This window comes from Myotis yumanensis, unplaced genomic scaffold (assembly GCF_028538775.1).
Source record: "Myotis yumanensis isolate MYYU_CA2020_CCGP unplaced genomic scaffold, mMyoYum1.0.hap1 SCAF_2, whole genome shotgun sequence".
NCBI classification, from domain to species: Eukaryota; Metazoa; Chordata; class Mammalia; order Chiroptera; family Vespertilionidae; genus Myotis; species Myotis yumanensis.
Genome location: NW_027223753.1, coordinates 81013890 through 81035988, shown reverse-complemented (window position 1 = coordinate 81035988; position 22099 = coordinate 81013890). Strand labels below are relative to the sequence as shown.

At 38.5% G+C, this 22099-nt stretch overlaps 1 protein-coding gene across 1 annotated transcript in view; it reads right to left on the bottom strand.

Annotated features, from left to right (window-relative positions):
- The window catches only part of DTNBP1 (dystrobrevin binding protein 1), a 163804-nt gene that overhangs the window by 60005 nt on the left and 81700 nt on the right, over positions 1-22099 (bottom strand). The gene's annotated exons all lie outside the window — the stretch shown is intronic.

Sequence of the window (22099 nt, the reverse complement as noted above, 5' to 3'; positions counted from 1 at the left end):
TCATTAAAAATTCATTTGAATGTATAAAAATATTAAACTGAGAGATGTCAGAGAGAAGTGGATGGGGCGGACGGGATGAAAGAAAGTAAAGAGAATAGCTAAAGAACATACATGCATAGCCCATGGACATAGACAACAATGTGGTAAGGGCCAGAGGGAGGGAAGAGTGGGGTCTGGATTGAGGGGACAAAGAGGGGAGAAAATGGAGGACATCTGAAATAGTCAACAATAAAATAAAATTTAAAAAATTAAAGTTAAAAATTAAAATTAAATATAATTTAAAAGATAAAAAGTAAACATAACTAGAACTAATGAGTTGCCCTCACAAAGTAAGTTTCTGACTATTCAACTCCATCTTATTTACAACTACTGTACTTCTTTCATACATTTTTAAAACCGTAGACTTGAAAGTGAATACCATATTAGTAAATATCCTATACTAATCTTTGTTGTTTTACACAAATACATTAGTCCTTCAGAAAACAGAAAAATGAATTAAACACCTCAGTATTATTTCAATGTTTCTTTAGTTATTTCCTTATCTTAGGTTAAATAATATTTTATTACTCAACTATAAACAAATTAACCAAATTTTAAATACCTACTTTTATTTGTGGTATTCTTTTTTTTAAATTAAATCTTTATTGTTCAGATTATTACAGTTGTTCCTCTTTTTTCCCCCATAGCTCCCCTCCACCCAATTCCCACCCCACCCTCTGCCCTTACCCCCCCATTGTCCTCATCCATAGGTGTACAATTTTTTTCCAGTCTCTTCCCGCATCCCCACACCCCTGCCCCCCCGAGAATTGTCAGTCCACTCCCTTTCTATGCCCCTGATTCTATTATATTCACCAGTTTATTCTGTTCATCAGATTATTTATTCACTTGATTTTTAGATTGACTTGTTCATAGATATGTATTTGTTGTTCATAATTTGTATCTTCACCTTTTTCTCCTTCTTCCTCTTCTTAAAGGATACCTTTCAGCATTTCATATAATACTGGTTTGGTGGTGATGAACTCCTTTAGCTTTTTCTTATCTGTTAAGCTCTTTATCTGACCTTCAATTCTGAATGATAGCTTTGCTGGATAAAGTAATCTTGTTTGTAGGTTCTTGCTATTCATCACTTTGAATATTTCCTGCCACTCCCTTCTGGCCTGCATAGTTTCTATTGAGAAATCAGCTGACAATCTTATGGGTACTCCCTTGTAGGTAACTAACTCTTTTTCTCTTGCTGCTTTTAAGATTCTCTCTTTGTCTTTTGCCCTTGGCATTTTAATTATGATGTGTCTTGGTGTGGTCTTCTTTGGATTCCTCTTGTTTGGGGTTCTCTGTACTTTCTGGACTTGTAAGTCTATTTCTTTCACCAGGTAGGGGAAGTTTTCTGACATTATTTCTTCAAATAGGTTTTCAATATCTTGTTCTCTCTCTTCTTCTGGCACCCCCATAATTCGGATGTTGGTAGGCTTAAAGTTGTCCCAGAGGCTCCTAACACTATCTTCATATTTTTGGATTCTTTTTATTTTTGCTTTTCCAGTTGGGTGTTTTTTGCTTCTTCGGATTTCAAATCTTTGACTTGATTCTTGCGATCCTCTAGTCTGCTGTTGGATCTCTGTATAATATTCTTTATTTCAGTCAGTGTATGCTTAATTTCTAGCTGGTCCTTTTTCATATCCTCAGGGATCTCACTAGATTTATCGAGGGTCTCACTAAATTTATCAGTGGTTTCTAGAAAATTCTTGAAAAAACCTTATAACCGTGGTTTTGAACTCTATATCCAGTAGTTTGCTTTCCTCCATTTCTGTCATTTGTGACCTGTTTCTTTGTCTCCGCATTTTGGCTGGTTCCCTGTGTTGATAGAGTGGCCTTCTGTGCTTGGTGTCCTATAGGGCCCAGTGGCTCAGCCTCCCCAATCACCTGAGGTGGACACTCTTGGTGCACCCTGTTGTGGGCTTTGTGCACAGCCTTGTTGTAGTTAAGCCTTGATTGTTGTAGGTATCACTGGGAGGAATTGACCTCCAGGCCAATTGGCTGTGAGAATCAGCTGTGTCTATGGTGGGAGAACTTCTGTGCTGGAGACACCCTTATGAGGCAAGACTTGCTTCAGTGGGGCTTTGGTGCTCACTGAGTCTGCCCCCTGAATGTGTCCCTTATGGATCTGAGGAGTTGTAATCTGGATGGTCCCACTCTGACCACTGGGTACACAGGGACTTGGATCTCTAAGGAGGTGCTAATTTAGCCTCTTCCTGAGGCTACCCAGCAGGAGCTAGGGAGAGATCTGCAGATTCCTCTTCTTTGTTTGGGGTTTGGAGGTGCCCAGATGAGGCCCAGCTGTGAAGCAATGCAAGCTGCTGTAGGGCCTTGGGCCTTCTTTTGGATGTTCTGGGTCTCTCTGACCCAGCTGCAGTTTGTTAGGTATTTTTAGATTGCAAAGGGCCAGGCCATTCATTTGCAAAAGCCTCTGCACACAGCTTGGGTGGGGCAGGGTCTCAGGGAATCAACAGGGCGAAGCAAACAGCTATGGCTGATCCTCAGCCCTGCCCTAAGAGATCCCGGGTCTCTGTGGCCCATCACTGCAAGCACCTCTGAGAGAAAGCCGCCCTCAAGTTCCGACCGATGCCAGACAGTCCAGTTTCTCCCCATATGAGTCTGGGTCCCCAGAGACTTGCCCAGAACTGGAGTTCAGAGCAGTCGGGAGCTTGAGACTCCATCCTGATTGAGAAAGACAACCGCGTCCTCAGTTGCCAGCCCTTTCCGCGTGTGCTTCCATACCTCTGCACTTTACTTTCACACCTCCTCTGAGTCTCAGTGTGCTTTTCTCTTTCCTTCTAGTTTTAGACTTTCCACTCAGCCAGCTTTCCTGTGGTTCTGGATGATGTCCGTTTTGTCTTTTAGTTGTATTTTTGAAGTGGTTGTGCGAGGCAGCAATTTCAGGTGTTTACCTATGCCGCTATCTTGGTTTCTCCTATTTGTGGTATTCTTTATAAGGAAAGCCAATGAATATTAAGTAGAAGAGAGAATGTAGGGAGCAGCTGGCCACTTCACTGCTCCCTTGCCCTAAAAGTCTATAAAAACCATCACGCAACTAACAACCTGTCTTCCAAGAAGGTGCAAACTCCATCACTTGCCCCAAACAATTTAATCAGCAGAGCTACCAAGAGCCCATAGGTTATTTTCCAGAACAAACTTCTAAAAAACAGACAAAATCATGATGCTCCATATGAATTCAACAGATAAAATCTATTTTTGAGCCTGACAAGTAAAATTTTCATAAAACTATCCTTTTAGTGGTACCAGAATTGAGTTTTCTGGAAGGTATTATTTTTGCTATCAAGTTTATACCATGTTCCAGCAAGGAGGTAATGAAACAGAACAGATGTACTTATTCATGACAGCAAACATATCTGATACACATCAAAAAGTTCTGCTGATACATTTCTCAAACATTTTACTGCTGTACTGATCGATTATATAAAACATCCTACTGCTGTACTGACTGATTATATAATAGCATGTTATAAGAAACCACAGAAAGGTAACAGCTAAGCATCATGACCAAACCTCAAGGCTCTCATTTAGTGTAGTTCAATAGCTCACAAGCCAATAGAGTTCCAATCCCCCTTCAATATAAAACATCACCTTAAAGAACTCAGGTCATGCCACAGGATGACATCTTGTAATAGCGTATTAGAATAAAGAATCAACTAGGTCTTAAAAATAAACTGCCTTAGGATCAAAATTAACAGACAGGATATAAATATTTCTGTACCGCAGTACATAAATACTAACTTTATTTAAACACTGAGTTACATAATATAAACCAGCTTTTTTAAAAAGGAATGTACAAGTAGACGTATTAATGTGAAAAACAAAAAAGAAAAGCAGACAGTTAAAAAATCTTGCCAGTATTTACCAATAAATCAAAATTTTCATAATTTCTTAAATGAATGATTTAAAATTTTTAAATTTAATACTAGATTATACCTATATTCAAATTTTTATTATTAGAACTATATTAATATAGTATGACTAAATGTGTTATTATATATTCCTTAAAACATTTTAAAAATTAACATTAAAGTTCTCATTTCCTCCATTCTTACCAGTTTACTCATGAACACTTAAAAAATACTGAACAAGAATGTGGTAATACCTCAAGTTAGAATTTCCTTCCATTAATGCTCCAATATTATAATGAATTCTCAGTTGTCTTTTGCTTCAGTTAATATGTCTTCCTGAGCTTAAAAACTTGAAAGGTTTTACTCTACTATACACAAAATGAGAATATGAGAGAGGGAAAGAAAGAAGAAACTTTCCCTTTAATTAAAGTTTAATGTACCCTATTATAATCTGTAATCTCAAAAATAGAAAAATCATGATAGAGTAAGAAATTAGGGACAACATGTACTTCTTACATTTTTTTTTCCTTTGAACACAAATAGGCTTCTATCCTGACAGGTCATGATATATAATATGTCATAATATGTGCCACCTTAAAGGTATAATACTGGATGTTAAAAATGCAATAATTACTTAAAAATTATTCCTCAGTTATCTCCATGGGTAGAATAATAAATTACTCAACAAAAAAAGCCACCAATTAACTTTTAAGGTATAATTTTCTGCAGTAAGTTCAACATCCTTGTATATGTATTTATAAAAATGCCACATATGATATCACTACAACCATAGCCTCTAGCCAACAGGTGATTGGGTGCATTGAAGTTCTGCATAATTAGGAAAATAATATATATTTTTAATCTGTACATAGCATTATGACATTTTCAAAATCCACTTGGAAAATCAGCCATTTTAGATAAACCTATATAGTAGCACTGAATGAATTTTAACTTTACACTGTTATTGAATATGAACCACATGTTTAACTGCTTCTCATAAATAAACATACTAGCAGAAAGGGATACTGAATCAATTTTATGGAACATAAGAACTGCACTCATTATTCTAATAGCTGGCATCACTTTTCTGGTATTTCACATTTACCTTTTAATATAAATGCTGCTTCATAAAATGACTGACTGGTGAGTTTCACCCAATAGGTGATACGACTATTCTAAAAGCAAAAATCCTAGATTTCCATGCAATATTTTTTTATTTATTGTTTTGGGTATTAATTTAGTAATTATTACTTCTTGGTAATATAAGGAAACTAATAATGCTTTCATTAAAATGTATTGTTTGTAGGTTCAAATCAACTTGAAATATAATTTCTACTTTTTCATAATATATCATCAGCATACTATGCAAATACTGCAGTGTACCCAAGCATGGAAATAGAAATTTTAAAGAAAAGCAGTGAAAAAAACACATAAAGTTCCACCTACAGGCATTCCTCTGACTATTTTCGCTGTGTCCTGGAGATGACATGGATATGAGAACTGAACAAGTAAACAGAAGCCCAGTGCTGGTCGAATGGAACCTGCAGTTATTAGGCAGCTCCCCTGATGTGCATCTTCTGGGATGTAGAACAAAGGAATGAAGCTGAAGCCAGAAGCAGGTTCCAGATAAATTGTATTAAGCCTGTTAGTTTTCTGCCGATGGCTTAAACAGACAAATACCAAAATCTACTGCCTCCATGAGAGCCAAATACAAGCTCTCGGGGCTCTGGTGTGCAAAGATGCATGCACAGATCTGGGGCCATACCAAATGCTGCTCAAAGGCAGGGGGAAGGCTGAAAATATACTAAATTCATCTAAATTTGTCCTCTAGGCACAAAGATGCATTAGCAACAGACCAAAAGAGAGAAAAACCCTTGCCATCTGAAAGTATTAAAGATGAAGGATAATGGTTCATTTCAAAACACATAGGTATATTTAAATATCCCCGATTTCATTTTTAACATAGTTGTCATCTGAAGATCCCTTCAAATTTAGAAACACTAACCACTAACCAGTGGCTTGGAATGTGCTATATATATATTTTTAATAACTGCCTTTTAATTAATTAATTATTATTATTTTAATCCTCACTGAAGGATATTTTTCCATTGATTTTTAGAGAGAATGAAAGAGAGAGGGACAGAGAGAAATACTTATGTCAGAGAAACATATCGATCGGTTTTCTTCTTGCATGCGCCCCGACTAGGGCCTGGGTCGGGGAGGAGCCTGCAACCGAGGTGCATGCCCTTGATCGGAATGGAACCTGGGACCTTTCAGTCCGCAGGTCGATGTTCTCTAGCCAATGAGCCAAACTGGCTAGAGCTGTGCTATATATTTTTAATAAGTATCTTCAATCATCACAATTCTAAGAGTTACAAATACCTTTAAAGTCTTTTCCTGTTTCAAAATAATATGCTCTAAATCCCACTCCCTCTGGTCCGTTTTGAATCACAGCTTCATCAATCAGCCACTCTCACTCATCTTCAACTCCTGCCTCTCTACAGTCTCTTTTCCTTTTTCATACAAAGGTACACAAGTTACACACAAATTCAAAAGAATTCTCTTCAAGATAACCCTTCTCTTCTAACTGCTCTTTGTTCCTTCCCCAGGCCTTAGCTTTTGAAAGCATTGTCTCTACTTCCTTGTTTTTCAAATATTTACTAAATACAGTGGGGCCTTGACTTACGAGTGTCCTGACTAACGAGTTTTTTGAGATACCAGCTGTCTCTCGGCCGATTTTTTGCATTGAGTTGATAGAGTAATTTGAGTTAAGAAGCTCCTTAACGAGCTCGGTCTCGGAATGAATTAAACTCGTAAGTCAAGGCCCCACTGTACCAAAGGGCCAAGCACCTAAGGTCACAGTGGCAAATAAGGCAGAATATTCCACTCATTCCCTAATCCTCCTCCATATGGTTCCACCCTGCCTCCACATACACATACCCATGCTGCTTAAAACTGTTGCCAGTAACATCACCAGGTAGCTCTTAATTGGCAAATTAAATGACCTTCTTAGACTATATTTCACTTTGCCCTCCCCACAATATGACATGCTTCTTCGACATTTCCTTGAAATGTTCTAGGCCAGCGGTCGGCAAACCGCGGCTTTCAAGCCACATGAGGCTCTTTGGCCCCATGGCATGGGCCACAAAGTTTCAATCGCACTGTACATGCGCGCCCGCACGTGGTATTTTGTGGAAGAGCCACACTCAAGGGGCCAGTTTGCCGACCACTGTTCTAGACTTAGTGACAACATACTCTTTCTCTTACCTCTATGGCTGATTGTTTTCAACCTCCACTGTAAGCAACTAGTTCTCTCTTTATGCCTGTTGAGTGAATGTTAATGATTCCTTGATTTCTATCTATTATAATCTTTTTTATTCTGCTTGCTCTCCATGGGTACCTTAATCCCACCTATATGCTGACTACTCCCAAATCTAGTTCAGATCTTTTTGCTAAGATCAAACAGCCCATTGGACACTTCTGTCTATAAGGTCCCATTGATAAATTAAATATGCTCAAGACAGAATTCACTCAACAAGAATATTTAGGGAAAACCCTAAAGACTCCATCCCCATATCCTCATTTGAACTCAGAAAATGAATTCAGTAAAGTTGCAGGATACAAGATAAATATATAAAAATATGTTGCATTTTTATATAATAACTTGAGGCCTGGTGCACGAAATTTGTGCATGGGAGGGGTGTCTGTGCCCTCTTGCAATTGGGACCCCCTGGGTAGAGTCTCTAGGCCTGACTGGAAATCAGGGTCTATTGGGGCTTTCCTTCCCCCAGCTGCTGGCAGCTGGGCCCACCCCCACCGCTGCCATTGCTTGTCATCTGTGGGGCATTGCCGCCGCCCCCCCCCAACCCCCGCCACTGGTTGATTGCCTCTGCAGGTGACAGGCATGGGGTGTGATCGCTTGGCTGGCCTGGGCCTCCCTCTGTGGGGTGATTGCTGGCCGGCCCCGCACACTTGCCACAGCAATGCTGGCTGGTGGCCTGGGACTCCCTCTGTGGGGCGATCGATCACGGGGCTCCGCAATTGATGGCTCTGCAGAGGGAGGCCCCGCCCACCTGGCCAGGGCTCCGAGATGGATTGCAGTGCAGAGGAAGACCCTGCCCACCCGCCACAGCGCCACCGGCCAGGTCTCCCTCTTTGGGGTGATCACAGAGCCACCCCTCCCTGCATCAATCACTCCGCTGGCCAGTGGCCTGGGCCTCCCCTTTGGGGTGATTGATCGTGAAGCCCTACCATCGATCGCCCCACAGAGGGTGGCCTGGGCATCCCTCTGTGGGGTGATCATGAGGCGATGGTGGGGCCCCTCGACCAATTGCATCGCACCTGCCTTGGCTGGCCTGGAGCCAGTGCGTGTCATAGTGTGGTCGTTCAGAAGGTCGTTGGAACAGTCGTTCTGCTGTTCAGTCATTCGGTCGATTTGCATATTATGCTTTTATTATTATAGATAACAAACTATTTGAAAGAGAAATTAAGAAAACAATCCCACTTACAATGGCATTAAAAAATATCTAGGAATAGCCCTGGTCAGGTGACTCATATGGTTGAAGCATGGTCCCATATGCACCAAAAGGTTGTGGGTTTGAATTTTATAACTATGCACTGTTATGGATGGTCACTAGACTTATTGTGGTGATCATTTTGCAGTGTATATAAATATCAAATCATGTTGTACAACTGCTGAAACTAATATAATGTTATATGTCAATTATACCTCAATTAAAAATAAATAGCCAAAAAAAGCAATCTTGAGGAAAAAAAACACAAATAACAAAGCTGGAGGAATCACACACCCTGATTTCAAACTATATTATAAAGCTATAGTAATTAAAACAGTATGGTACTGGCATAAAAACCAGACAGATAGATCAATGGAACAGAATAGAGAGCACAGAAATAAACCCAAACATATGTGGTCAAGTAATTTATGACAAAGGAGCCAAGAGTAATGGGAACAGAATAGTCTCTTCAATAAATGTATTAGGAAAACAAAACATCTTCATGCAAAAGAATGAAACTAGACCAAGATTTTATACTATACACAAAAATTTACTCAAAAATAGATTAAAAACTTGCAAGTAACACTGAAACTATAAAATTCCTAGAAGAAAACATAGTTAGTAATCTCTTTCACATCAGTCTTGGTGGTGATATTTTGAATCTGACACCAAAAACAAAGGCAACAAAAGCAAAAATAAACAAGTAAGACTGTATCAAACAAAAGCTTCTGTGTATGAAATCATCTGCAAAATGAAAAGGCAACCTACTGAGTGAAATAAAATATTTGTAAATTAAATACATTTCCTCATGTTGTGACCCAGCCATAAAATTATTTTCGTTGCTACTTCATAACTGTAATGTTGCTACTGTTATGAATCATAATGTAAATATCTGATATGCAAGATGGTCTTAGGCGACCCCTGTGAAAGGGTCATTTGACCTCCAAAGGGGTCACGACCCACAGGTTGAGAACTGCTGTGCTAAGGGGTTATTATGCAAAATATATAAAGAACTCATACAAATCAACAAAACAACAACAAATAATCCTATTAAATAAGGGACAAAGGCTCTGAATAGACATTTTTCCAAAGGAGACATACAGATGGCCAACAAATACATGAAGAAATGCTTAACCTCACTATTCATCAGGGAAATGCAAACCTAAACCACAGTGATATATCATTTCACAGCTATTAGGATGGCTATTGTAAAAAATACAAGAAATAACTAGTGTTGCAAGAACTGGAAAAAAGGGAACGCTGGGCAATGCTGGTGAAAATGCAAATTAGTACAGCCACTATGAAAAACAATATGGAAGTTCTTAAAAAAATAAAAAATAGAACTATCATATGATCTAGCAATTCCATTTCTGGGTATTTATCCAAAGAAAATGAAACACTAACTTGAAAAGATATCTGCACCTCAATATTCAATGCAGAATTATTTACTATAGCCAAGATATGGAAACAACGTAAGTGTCCACCAATGGATGAATGGACAAAGAATATGTGGTATTATATATACACACATTGGAATATTATTCAGCCACAAAAAAGAATTAAATCTTGCCATTTGTGAGGCATTTTTCTAAGCGATGTAAGTCAGACAGAAAAAACAAATACCATATAATCATACTTATATGTAGAATCTAGATTTAAAAAAGGGGGGGTGAGGTTAATATACAGAGAACAGACTGTTGGTTGCCAGAGAACAGATTGTTGGTTGCCAGTGGGTGGGCAAAATGGGAAAAGGGGTCAAAAGGTAAAATCTCCACTTATAAAATAAATAAGTCATGGGAATATAATGTACAGCATGATGCTGGTGACTATAGTTAACAATACTGTATTGCATATTTGCTAAGAGAATAAATCTTTAAACTTTTCATTACACACAAAACTTTGTAATTATGTATGGTGATGGATGATAACATGAGATAATGTGATCATTTTGCAATGTATACAAATATCAAATTATTATGTGTACACTTAAAACTGATATAATGTTACATGTCAATTATACCTCAATTTAAAAATAAAAATAAATGCAGCAAAAAGAAAATAACAAAACACTGCTGAAAATTATCAAATATCTAAGTAAATGGAGACACAGTCCATGTTCATGAATTGTAAAACTCAATATTGTTAAGATAACAATTCTCCCAAAATTGATCTATAGATTCAACACAATCCCTATCAAAATGCCAGCATACTTTTTGGGGGGTAGGAATTAAGAGAAAATTATCCTAAATTTATACAGGAATGCAAAAGAGCTAAAATAGACAAATTGATTTTGAATAAGAACAAAGTTGGAGAACTTACACTGCCAATTTTGAAATTTATTACAAAGCTACAGTAATCAAGGCATGGTGGTATTGGTAATAAGAAACAAAATCTAGAGTCCAGAACAAACTCTTACATTATGGCCATTAGTTTCCTGTCAAGTTGCCAAAGCAATCCAGTGAGAGAAAAGATAGTCTTTTCAAAAATTAGTTCTGAACAATATAAGTGAACAAAGAAAACAGAAACAGACTCATGGATATAGAAAACAGACTATTGGGTTGCCAGAGGGGAAGGGTTTGGGTGAAGTGATTGAGAAGTATAAATTGGTACTTACAAAACAGTCATGGGGATGTAAAGTACAGCATAGGAAATCCTATATAATAAAAGCCTAATATGCTAAGTGTCCGGTCATCTGGTCATCCGTTCAAACTATCAAAGTGTAATATGCTAATGATATGCTAAGGCCACTCAACCGCTCACTATGATGTGCACTGACCACCAGGGGGCAGACGCTCTGACCAGTAGGTTAGCTTGCTGCTGGGGTCCGGCCAATCAGGACTGAGCAAGACGGGCTGGACATGCCCTGGAGTCCTCCCACAGTCCCTCTCTGGCTGGCCAACCTCCCACATTCCTCTCCAGCACCAATTGTGCACCAGTGGAGTCCCTCGGCCTGGCCTGCGCCCTCTTGCAATCTGAGACCCCTTGGGGGATGTCGGAGAGCCGGTTTTGGCCTGATCCCACTCAAGGCAGAAGCTGCCCCCTGGTGGTCAGTGTGCTCGCACAGGGGAGTGCTGCTCATCCAGAAGCAGGGCTCATGGCGGGCGAGCACAGTGTTGGTGGCAAGAGCCTCTCCTGCCTCCGTGGCAGCACTAAGGATATCTGACTGCTGGCTTAGGCCTGATCCCCATGGCCTAAGCTGTCAGTTGGACATCCCCCGAGGGCTCCCGGACTGTGAAAGGATGCAGGCTGGGCTGACGGACACCCCCCACCCGAGTGCATGTATTTTATGCACCGGGCCTCTAGGTTAGTCAATAATATTGTAATAACTATGTATGGTGCCAGGTGAGTACTGGTAATATTAGGGGGAATACTTATAAAGTATATGATTATCTAGCCACTATTTTGTATCCCTGAAACTAATATAAAATAATGAGTGTAAACTGTAATTGAAAAAAAATATATAACATAAAATCTGTGGGACACAGCTAACATAGTGCTTATAGAGGAATTCAAAAGAAAAAAAGAGGACCAAGAAAACTGGATATCAGTATGTAAAAAAAAAATCCTTAAGATTTACATCACATGAACTCAAAATGGATCATTTAAAAAAAGGATCATATAACTAGATGTAAGAGTAGATGTAAGAGTTAATAACAAGTGTTGGCAAGCATGAGGAGAAAATGCAATCTTCATACATTGCTGGAGAGAATGTACCAGTAAAATGGTACAGCAACTCTGGAAAACAGTTCAGCAGTTTCTTAGAAAGTTAAACATAAACTTATACAATCTAGAAATTCTAGTCTTAGCTATCTAATGAAGAGAAATGGAAACACATATCCACAAAAAGGCTTGCCTATGAAAATTTATAGCAGCATTATTTACAATAGCCAAAAACTGGAAGCAATCCAAAATGTCCCATCAGCCCTAGCTAGTTTGGCTTAGTGACTAGAGAGTTGACCTGCGGACTGAAGGGTCCAGGGTTAGATTCCAGTCAAGAGCACACACCTGGGTTGCATGCTTGATCCCCAGTCCTGGTTGGGGCAGTTGTGTGAGGCAACCAACCGATGTGTCTCTCACACATTGATGTTTCTCTCTCTCCCTCCCCCACTTCCTTCCACTCTCTCTAAAAATCAATGGAAAAATATCCTTGGGTGAGGATTAACAAAATGTCCATTAAATGGTAAATGGATAAACAAAATGTAGTATACTCATACAATGGAATATTAATTCAGCAACAAAAAAGAACAATCTACTAATATATGTCACAACATGAATAAACCTCAAAAATTTAACACTAATTGAAAGAAGCCAGATACAAAAAGACTATTGCATGACTGCATTTATATGAAATGTCTAGAAAAGGCAAATTTATAAAGACATAAACTGATTATTGATTGCCTGGAGCTGGGGATGTAAGTGGGTATTGAATGCAAATGGGCAGAAAGGAATTGCTGTGGGTGATAAAAATGTTCTAATACTAGACTGTGGTGACGGTGACTATAAATTTACTAAAAATCACTGAATCATACACTTAAAAATTAATGAATCTTTTGGTATATAAATCAAACCTCAATAAACCTTTTTTAAAAAAGTATTTCTCAATCTAGCTAATACCAAAAAGTTGTGCAATTTTGTGTAATTATTGGGAACTTGCCTGCAGTCATGAATAAACTGACACTTTCACCTCCTCCCGAAAAAAACAGCAGAATTTGCTACCATTCTCTCCTGAACTTTCTCCTTTACCTATATTACATATCCTGGTGAATAAAAAACTACCCTAGCCAGAATTCTAGGAGTCATTCTTAGACTCCTTGCAACAGTCATTAAAACAGAAATTCCTTTTATTCTAGCTACTTGGTTTGTTGAATCTGTGTCTTTCTCTCCATTCTACCATTGCCTTAGTTCAAATCTTTTTAATAATTCCCCAACTAATCTCTCTTATACTAGACCTGCTCTTTCCAATCTATCTTCTATATGATCCCAGAAAACTTGTTCTAAATTGCAAATGTAATCCTGCCACCCAAAGGGTTTTCTCACTCCTACCCTGTCTCTATGGTCAATAACAATATTTTTTAAGCTCTTTTGACCACGTAGCCCACTATGAATAAAAACATTTAACATGCACTCCTAATGTATATATTTATATATCACACGCATACATGAATTCCTATACTAGTTTATTATATAATATACACAAAACTGAAGTTTAAAGGAATGACATAAAAAAGAAGCCAATTGAAGTTCCAGTTTTTATCTCTGCTCCTACTGTTTTGCATACTCACATGCCTCTTTGGAGGCTACTGGCACAAAGGAAAAAGTCTAATCTCCTTTGCATGACATAGAAGTCTGGTATCTTTTGTTCCCTGCCTACACCTCTACTTCATCCCTCACTACTTCACCCCACACACCATATGCTTTAGCCTTAACAAATTATTTGTAGTTCCCTCACTGAACAAGAAGTTAAAATTTAACTTGTACTCTTGAAATAAAATAAACATCTCTGCATCTCTGCAATTGTTCTTTCCTCTTCCTGAATGTCCTTACTACCTTTTTCAGCCTGGTGAGCAGATCTAGCTTAAATGCCATTGCCTTTCTCTAAAGCAGTGGTTCTCAACCTTCTGGCCCTCATGTTGTGACCCAACCATAAAATTATTTTCGTTGTACTTCGTAACTGTAATGTTGCTACTGTTATGAATCGTAATGTAAATATCTGATATGCAGGATGGTCTTAGGCAACCCCTGTGAAAGGGTCGTTCAACCTCCAAAGGGGTCGCGACCCACAGGTTGAGAACCGCTGCTCTAAAGAGTAGATTCTTCCCACCTTAGTGTGCTCATTTCTATTACAATAATTTTACATTGCATTAAAATTATACATTTGCCATTCTGTCCTATAAGCTTTGCCATAGTGCTTTAGATCCTTGATGACAGAGAACAGTTCTACTATCCAACCTGAGTCTCCAACACTTAAATATTGTCAAATGCTGACTGAACAGTTTTGCCTTAGATGTTAATCTAACTCTTGATTTGAACCAACAAACTACCAAGTTTACCATCTACATTATATCTAGATCTGTAACATGTTAAGGGCTGCCAAGCCAGCAGTATGCATAATCCATATCCAAGAGTCATCCTAACAATTGAGATTCCTAATGGTCTCAGAATGCTCTAATTCAGACGACCTATTCAATCTTATGACTTCTGTATTGACTTAAATGTAGTCATGATCATCACTGGGAAACGCTCTACCTCTAAGATCTCAAACTGAAATTCCTTTTTTCACAAGATCCACCTAATCTATTTAAGTGTTCACTTTTCTGGTGTATACTATCCCCAGTACTTCATATCTTGCTTATTTTACTGGTCTAGTCAGGTCTGTCCTTTCTTTCCAGCCTTAATTCCATGGCCAATTATTTTAATTTTACTCTCATCAGCATCCAAGATTACTATGCTCTACTAACCCACCATATATGCTCTTCCCATCCCCAGTTCTGTGTTAACAAAGCATATTTGTTTTGGTTTTAATTTCTACTTCTGAGGCAAGCTCTGCAAATGGAGATGATCTTTCCTTACAACAGAGTCTCAAAAACTTACTTCCTCCATGTCAACTTTTCCCCATATTACCAGCCATCCTTTCCTTCTCTGAGGTCTCAGGTAAAGAGATGTCCCTGGGTCCTCTCCAAGGATAACTGAATAGCACTGCTTACCATCCTTTCTAGGATCATAATCAACTCCTTAACATCTTTGATTTTACCTTCTCCCCTAATCCTGACTCTGATTCTCTCTCACTACCTCTTCATTTCTTCCTTTTCACTCATGAGAGAATAGTTAGTTCATGCAACCTTTATTTTCTACTTTCTCATATACTTCTAATATTCAGTCTGGGTTTTCCCTTTACAAATAGCTCTTTCAGGCCACCAATTACCTATTCATTGTCAAATCCAATGGGATTTCCCCATTCTGTTCAACTTCTTTGCATTATTTGTATCACTGGTAACCATTTTTCCTTTAACCTTTTTCCTCTCTGAGCTTCCTTGTCACTAAATTGTTTTTCTCCTGTTTCTCTGACCCCTCAGGCCTGTTTCCTTCATCGGCACTGCTTTCCAAGCTATGTGATCACACTGTATCAGGCTGGCCTTAGCTGTCTTTTCCCACACACTCCCATGATGATCCACTGGCTGTGACAGTGGTTAACTCCTCAATCCTAGCATATTTTCACGCTGGCAAGTCACAGTTCTGGCATGGCTGGGTGTTTTAATATTAGGGAGGCTATCATGATGGACATCCTCTTATATGATACCACTGGACCCCATGTTGCAAATTTAGCTTTTAGAAACTGCTAATATAGAAACCCACCAAAACACTTTAATTTAAAATATAACCATACTTTTTATTCATGAATTCTCTGAGTATAGGTCCACTGATTTGAAAATTCTTGCATAAGCCACCCATACTGCAGTGAATAAAATTTCCACTCTATTTTTACGAGCAGAGCAGGAATTTAAGAAGTGAAACAATCTGTGTACAGAATCTTTTAGGATTTTTTCCCCCAATGTTTTCTAATTCTTATTTATACCCTTTACATCAACATTTAAAGCTATTTACTTATATAAGTCTTCTAAAGCAGTCAACTTAGTTTTCTTACAGTTCTCCTTAACACTGAAATTTCATCATTTTACCTGATAATTAAACTATATATCACAATAACAAGTATATATGAGTTCAAGAGCAAACACAACTAACCTGGGTAAGCATTCAATGCAACCAGTGGAAACAAAAATATTTAGATGTACAGATGAGCAGCTCATCAGCCACCAGCAATCAGCATGCTATGGCTGTCAGTATGTTTTATAGAGAAAATAGAGAATGACAATTAAATTTGGTAAGGCATTTAAGGAAAGGTTAAAGAACAAATCTGCATATTAAAACCATATTAAGCCCTGACCGGTTTGGCTCAGTGGATGGAGCGTCGGTCTGCGGACTCAAGGGTCCCAGGTTCGATTCCGGTCAAGGGCATGTACCTTGGTTGCGGGCACATCCCCAGTAGGGAGTGTGCAGGAGGCGGCTGATTGATGTTTCTCTCTTATCAATGTTTCTGAATCTCTATCCCTCTCTCTTCCGCTCTGTAAAAAATCAATAAAAAATATATTTAAAAAAAATAAAAAAAACCATATTAAGATAGAAACCTAGAAACCTTAGATATCCTTTTACTTCGTTTCAATGGCACAATACTTCTAGACTTACACTTAAAATCTTAAGAGTGATTTTAAGATTTATACATGGACAGTCTATTTTAAAAGTGAAAGTGGAAAATGATGAATAATTCCTAAATAATAGATATGTCTATTCATGGCTAATTTCACATGTCTTTAAGAAATGTGAAAAGCTTCCAGGCATACCTAGGGATATACAGGCTCCATTCCAGACAACGGCAACAAAGTGAGTCACACAAACTTTTTGGTTTCCCAGTACATATAAAAGTTGTGTTCACTATACTGTAGTTTAGTAAGTGTGCAATAACATTATGTCTAATGAAATAACATACATATCTATTTAAAAATACTTTACTGCTAAAAAAAATGTTAACTGTCATCTAAGTGTTAACAGGTTGTAATCATTTTGCTGATGGAGGGTCTTGCCCCATAATTGATTTCTGCTGACTGATCAAAAATCACTGTAACAATTATAATAATAATGAAAACGCTTGAAATATTGTGAGAATTACCAAAATGTGACAGAGACATGAAGTGAGACCATGTTGAAAAAATGGCATCAATAGACTTGTTCAACACAAGGTTGTCATAAACCTTCAATTTGTAAAAAACGGAGTATCTTCTAAATGCTATAAAGTGAAGTACAATATGGGAGAACTTATTTGCCAATGTTACATTCAATAAGGGTGTAATCTCCAAAATTTATAGGGAACTCATACAACTTAACAAAAGCAATACAAACAATCTAATAAAAAAAAAAGGTCAAAGGACCTAAATAGACACTTTTTGAAAGTGGACATACAGAAGGCTGAGAGACATATGAAAACATACTCAAAGTCACTAATCATCCAAGAGATGCAACTCAAAACAACAATGAGGTACCATCTCACACCTGTCAGAATGGCTATCATCAACAAATCAACAAACGACAAGTGCTGCCGAGGATGTGGAGAAAAAGGAACCCTCTTGCACTGCTGGTGGGAATGCAGACTGGTGCAGCCACTATGGAAAACAGTATTGAGTTTCCTCAAAAAATTAAAAGTGGAACTCCCATTTGACCCAGTAACACCACTTCTAGGAATATATCCCAAGAAACTAGAAACACTAATCAGAAAGGATATATGCACCCCTATGTTCATAGCAGAACAATTTACAATAGCTAAGATTTAGAAACAGCCTAAGTGCTCATCAGCAGATGAGTGGATTAAAAAACTTTGGTACATCTACACAATGGAATATTATGCTGCTATAAAAAAGAAAGAACTCTTCCCATTTGCAACAGCATGGATGGACCTGCAAAGCATTATGCCAAGCGAAATAAGCCAGTCAGAGAAAGATAAATATCACATGATCTCACTCATTTGTGTTATATAATGAACAACATAAACTGATGAACAAAAATAGATCCAGAGACACAGAAGCATCAAACAGACCATCAAACCTTAGAGGGAAGGCAGGGGAAGGTGGCGGGCGGGGGGTAAGAGATCAACCAAAGGACTTGTATGCATGCATATGAGCATAACCAATGGACACAAATAGTAGGGGGGTGAGGGCATGTGCTAGGGGGTTGGAGTGGCTGGGGAGAAGTCAATGGGGGAAAAGGGAGACATATGTAATACTTTCAACAATAAAGAATTTTTAAACAGTGAAGCAAAATAAAACAAGGAACCCTTGTACATTTATTCTACATGTGCTTATAATAATGGAATTCCTTCTCTATTGAAAATAAAAAATTAAGACTTTTAGGATTCTACCCTCCTTTTTCTATTGTCTATTATCCAAGTAAATATTACTAAAAAGTTTAAAGGAATAAAAATATTCGAGGAATATAGCAATAGTTGAGGAACACAGAAAACCTTTCTGCTATGAGTATTAACCAACCAAACAAACATCAACTAGTTTCCATAATGTAGAGATTTGCTACATGTGGCACAAGTGAAAGGCAAACTTGATGCATTAACTTCAATGGAAGATAGAAGGAAGACTCTAGAACTCGGTGGATGATACTGACCTATATTATTACTTTGCGGGTTCCTAGTTTTGAGTTTTTGTCTCCAAAAGTTAGTTTTTCACCAACAGAAAAACGCTTTCAAATACAACTACAAATTGAATAAAACAACTGAAGGAAGTAATACCTATTGTTTTCCTGAACCCTATTATAAAGGAAAAATAAAAGCAAAGGCAACGATGTTCAAAAATAAACTGTTACAATTTGTTTGAATTTTTCCCTTTTCTACATAATGTCTTAGAAGAGCAGTTACATTTCTTCTTTTATTATATGCTACTTATGCTTTTAAAAATTAGCAAAATACTCAAGAGGAAAGAATTTTTAATGAATATTGACTCCAAAAACTTAGTTATGATACAATAATCAATTTATAGTTTGTTCAAACTTGAGAATTTTAATTGGTCTGTGGGTAGGTTGGATGTACTGTTATATGTTGTACATAATTAGGGATGTATGTATAAACAAGATATATCACCATAAATTGAATTATTCTACCGGGTAATACAGTATGTAATACCAAAAAAAAAAAAAAAAAGGATGCCTCAGTACTGAGACATTTTTGCATAACTAGTGTCCCTGCTTGTCTCTTAATATTAACTTGATTTTTTTTCTTCTCCTAATGCTATATAGGAAGATTGTAGCTGACTAAAAGAAAGAATGAGAGGGAAAGACCATTTTATGAGGATTTCAAATCTTATTCCAAACCACTGATAAAAAAATAATGTACATGAGTCATGGTTCAAAAATTGATTAAGAATAATGACAGCCATGATAATACATTATATCACATGATCATTTAACATTCCCTCAACACACTGGCCATGAACTTAATCATATACTATAACTATAGGCAGTTAAATAGAAATCTAGCCAAAGCAAGTCTGTTCAATTATAGTCATAGCAGAAATAAGCCTTTATACCTTTTATCTTGAGGTTTAGTCATTTCTTCTAAACATCCAATCAGATCACACACATAAACAATTCAACTATAAATATATCGTGGAAAGTCCTTAATCATTCAGTAAATCAAAAGGTCAATACTAGCTTATATGTGAAATATAATTGAAATGAATCTCTCTGAGAACAGTGCTTTCACTACTGAATTGCTAATGAGCAGCTGAAAAACAGTGAATTGGAAGGGCTTTGGGCTACTTAGAAAGTCTGTGGCTTTCCCTATTTTTCACTAGTGTTTCTCTACGCCTCGTAAGAGTCAACATGACCAAGAATTATTCAATGCTCTACCTTCAGAAGTTCCCTAAAATTAAAAAGCAATGCTGGATGCTTTTAGCATCTCAGAATATAGTTCATCAGAGCTTCTAATTTTATAGATTAAAAAAACAGCCTGCTGGAACCGGTTTGGCTCAGTGGATAGAGTGTCGGCCTGCGGACTGAAAGGTCCCAGGTTCGATTCCGGTCAAGGGCATGTACCTGGGTTGCGGGCACACCCCCAGTAGATGTGCAGGAGGCAGCTGATCGATGTTTCTCTCTCATCGATGTTTCTAACTCTCTATCTCTCTCCTTTCCTCTCTGTAAAAAATCAATAAAATATTTTAAAAATACCTTAAAAAACAAACAAACAGCCTGAAAAACATTAAGAGACTTATCCCAAATTTCAAGACAGTGGCATAATGGGACCCAGTACTGAGTACCTCTCAGCAGGTTCAAGTAACTGTGGGTCAACTGCAGAAGCAAAGCTCTATCTCTATTACCACACTCTGTCCCTGTGGTCCAGAGTTTATATAACAGAAACCAGAATCTTTTAAAATTATGACTCTCAGCAACCTCAAAGTTAGCACTGTGCCATCCTAATATATCTATATCCTATCTAATAAAAGAGTAATATGCAAATTAGCCATCACTCTGCGACAAGATGGCAATGCCCACAGCCAATAAGGAGGGAATATGCAAATTGACTGTCACTCCACAACAAAGATGGCGGCAGCTGGGTTGGGATGCTTGCCGGGGGACCTCTGGGCCTGCTTTATCATCGCTGCTGTGGGGGCCGGAGGAGCAGAGACACAAGCCTGCAAGGGGACCCGGCACCCAGCAGCTCCAAGTCCCGCAGCTGCAGTGGCACTGGGGCCGCTGGGGCTGGAGGAGCAGAGACACAAGCCCGCAGGGGGGCCCGACACCCAGTGGCCCTAACCCCGCAGCTGCGGTGGTGCTGGGGCCACTGGGGCCACAGCAGAGACACAAACTCACAGGAAACCTATGGAAAGGGACATAAACTATCATAACTTTATCTCCCTTTTCACAAGATGAGAAAACTGACCCTGATTTATGGCCCACACCTTTCTACAAGCACAGGGTATGTTATGACCACTCCCAGGAAGGTCTGGTCAGAATACTGTCTCCAGGGAATAACGCTACTGTGGCAAATCATCTAAGAGAGGAAACAAGCTTTTGTTGGGTTTATTCTGAAGGTCAGAGAACAGGCCACCTCAACATATGCCGTATTGTTATACTGATGATCTTGAACTGCAGATGCTTGAAAAACAGCAAATGCAAGGAGAGGCTTTCACTGAAGTTTCCTGATCTGCCTAAAATCGAACCCCCAAAAGGAGCTTAAATGTCATAGGTCCCCTCGATGGGAAAAGTGTCATCGGCCAGCAAAGACTGACTCCTGTCACAGGACAGGAGACTAGAAGTTGACATCACACCCAAACTTTGTTACAAACTATCTTCCCCCTTCCCCATTCACCTTTCCTAAAAATCATTTACTCTCCTCTAAGAGGCCTACATCTCTCGTCCCCTTTCCCTAGAAAGAAGGTATTTAAATCTGGATTCTAAGCCACCTTGGGGAGTTATTCATTTTTCCCTAGGATCTCCCACATATACACGAGGTACACATGTTAATGAGCTTTTGTTTTTCTCTTGGTAATCTGTCTTTCATTACAAGGGCCTCCGCTAAGAATTCAGAAGGGTAGAGGAAAACTATTTTTCCTCCTCCATAATTCTATTTCGGGAAATCAAGTCCCAGGCTGAACAGTGAGTTTGGCTCAAGTGCCAAGCAGTCCCAGCTGAGGGGAGGGAAGCTTCTAGGGGTAAATCAATGATATTGGCATTAAAGTAGGACAGAGGGCACATGCATGGTTGCTGGTGGGAATTTAAAGTGGTTCAACATTTTTGGAGGATGATTTGGCAAAATCGATAGAAATGTTCAAGGTACATCCAAGAGTCGTCTTCTAGGAATCTCATCTGCTGAGATAAAGCACGAGTGCATAAGCCCTGGTCAGAACCCAGGATGCTACTGCAGGTTCCCCTTCCACGATAGGAAAACCTGCTAACAACCTGCATTTTTAGGACAAGGTGGCATCTATACTAATAAAAGGGTAATATGCTACTTAGACTGAACATCTTCCGGACAACCTTCTGGACATCCTTTCAGACAAAGCCATGGTGGCAGGGCTGAGGCAGAGGCGGTTAGAGGCGATCAGGCCGGCAGGGGAGAGCAGTTAGGGAGACAGG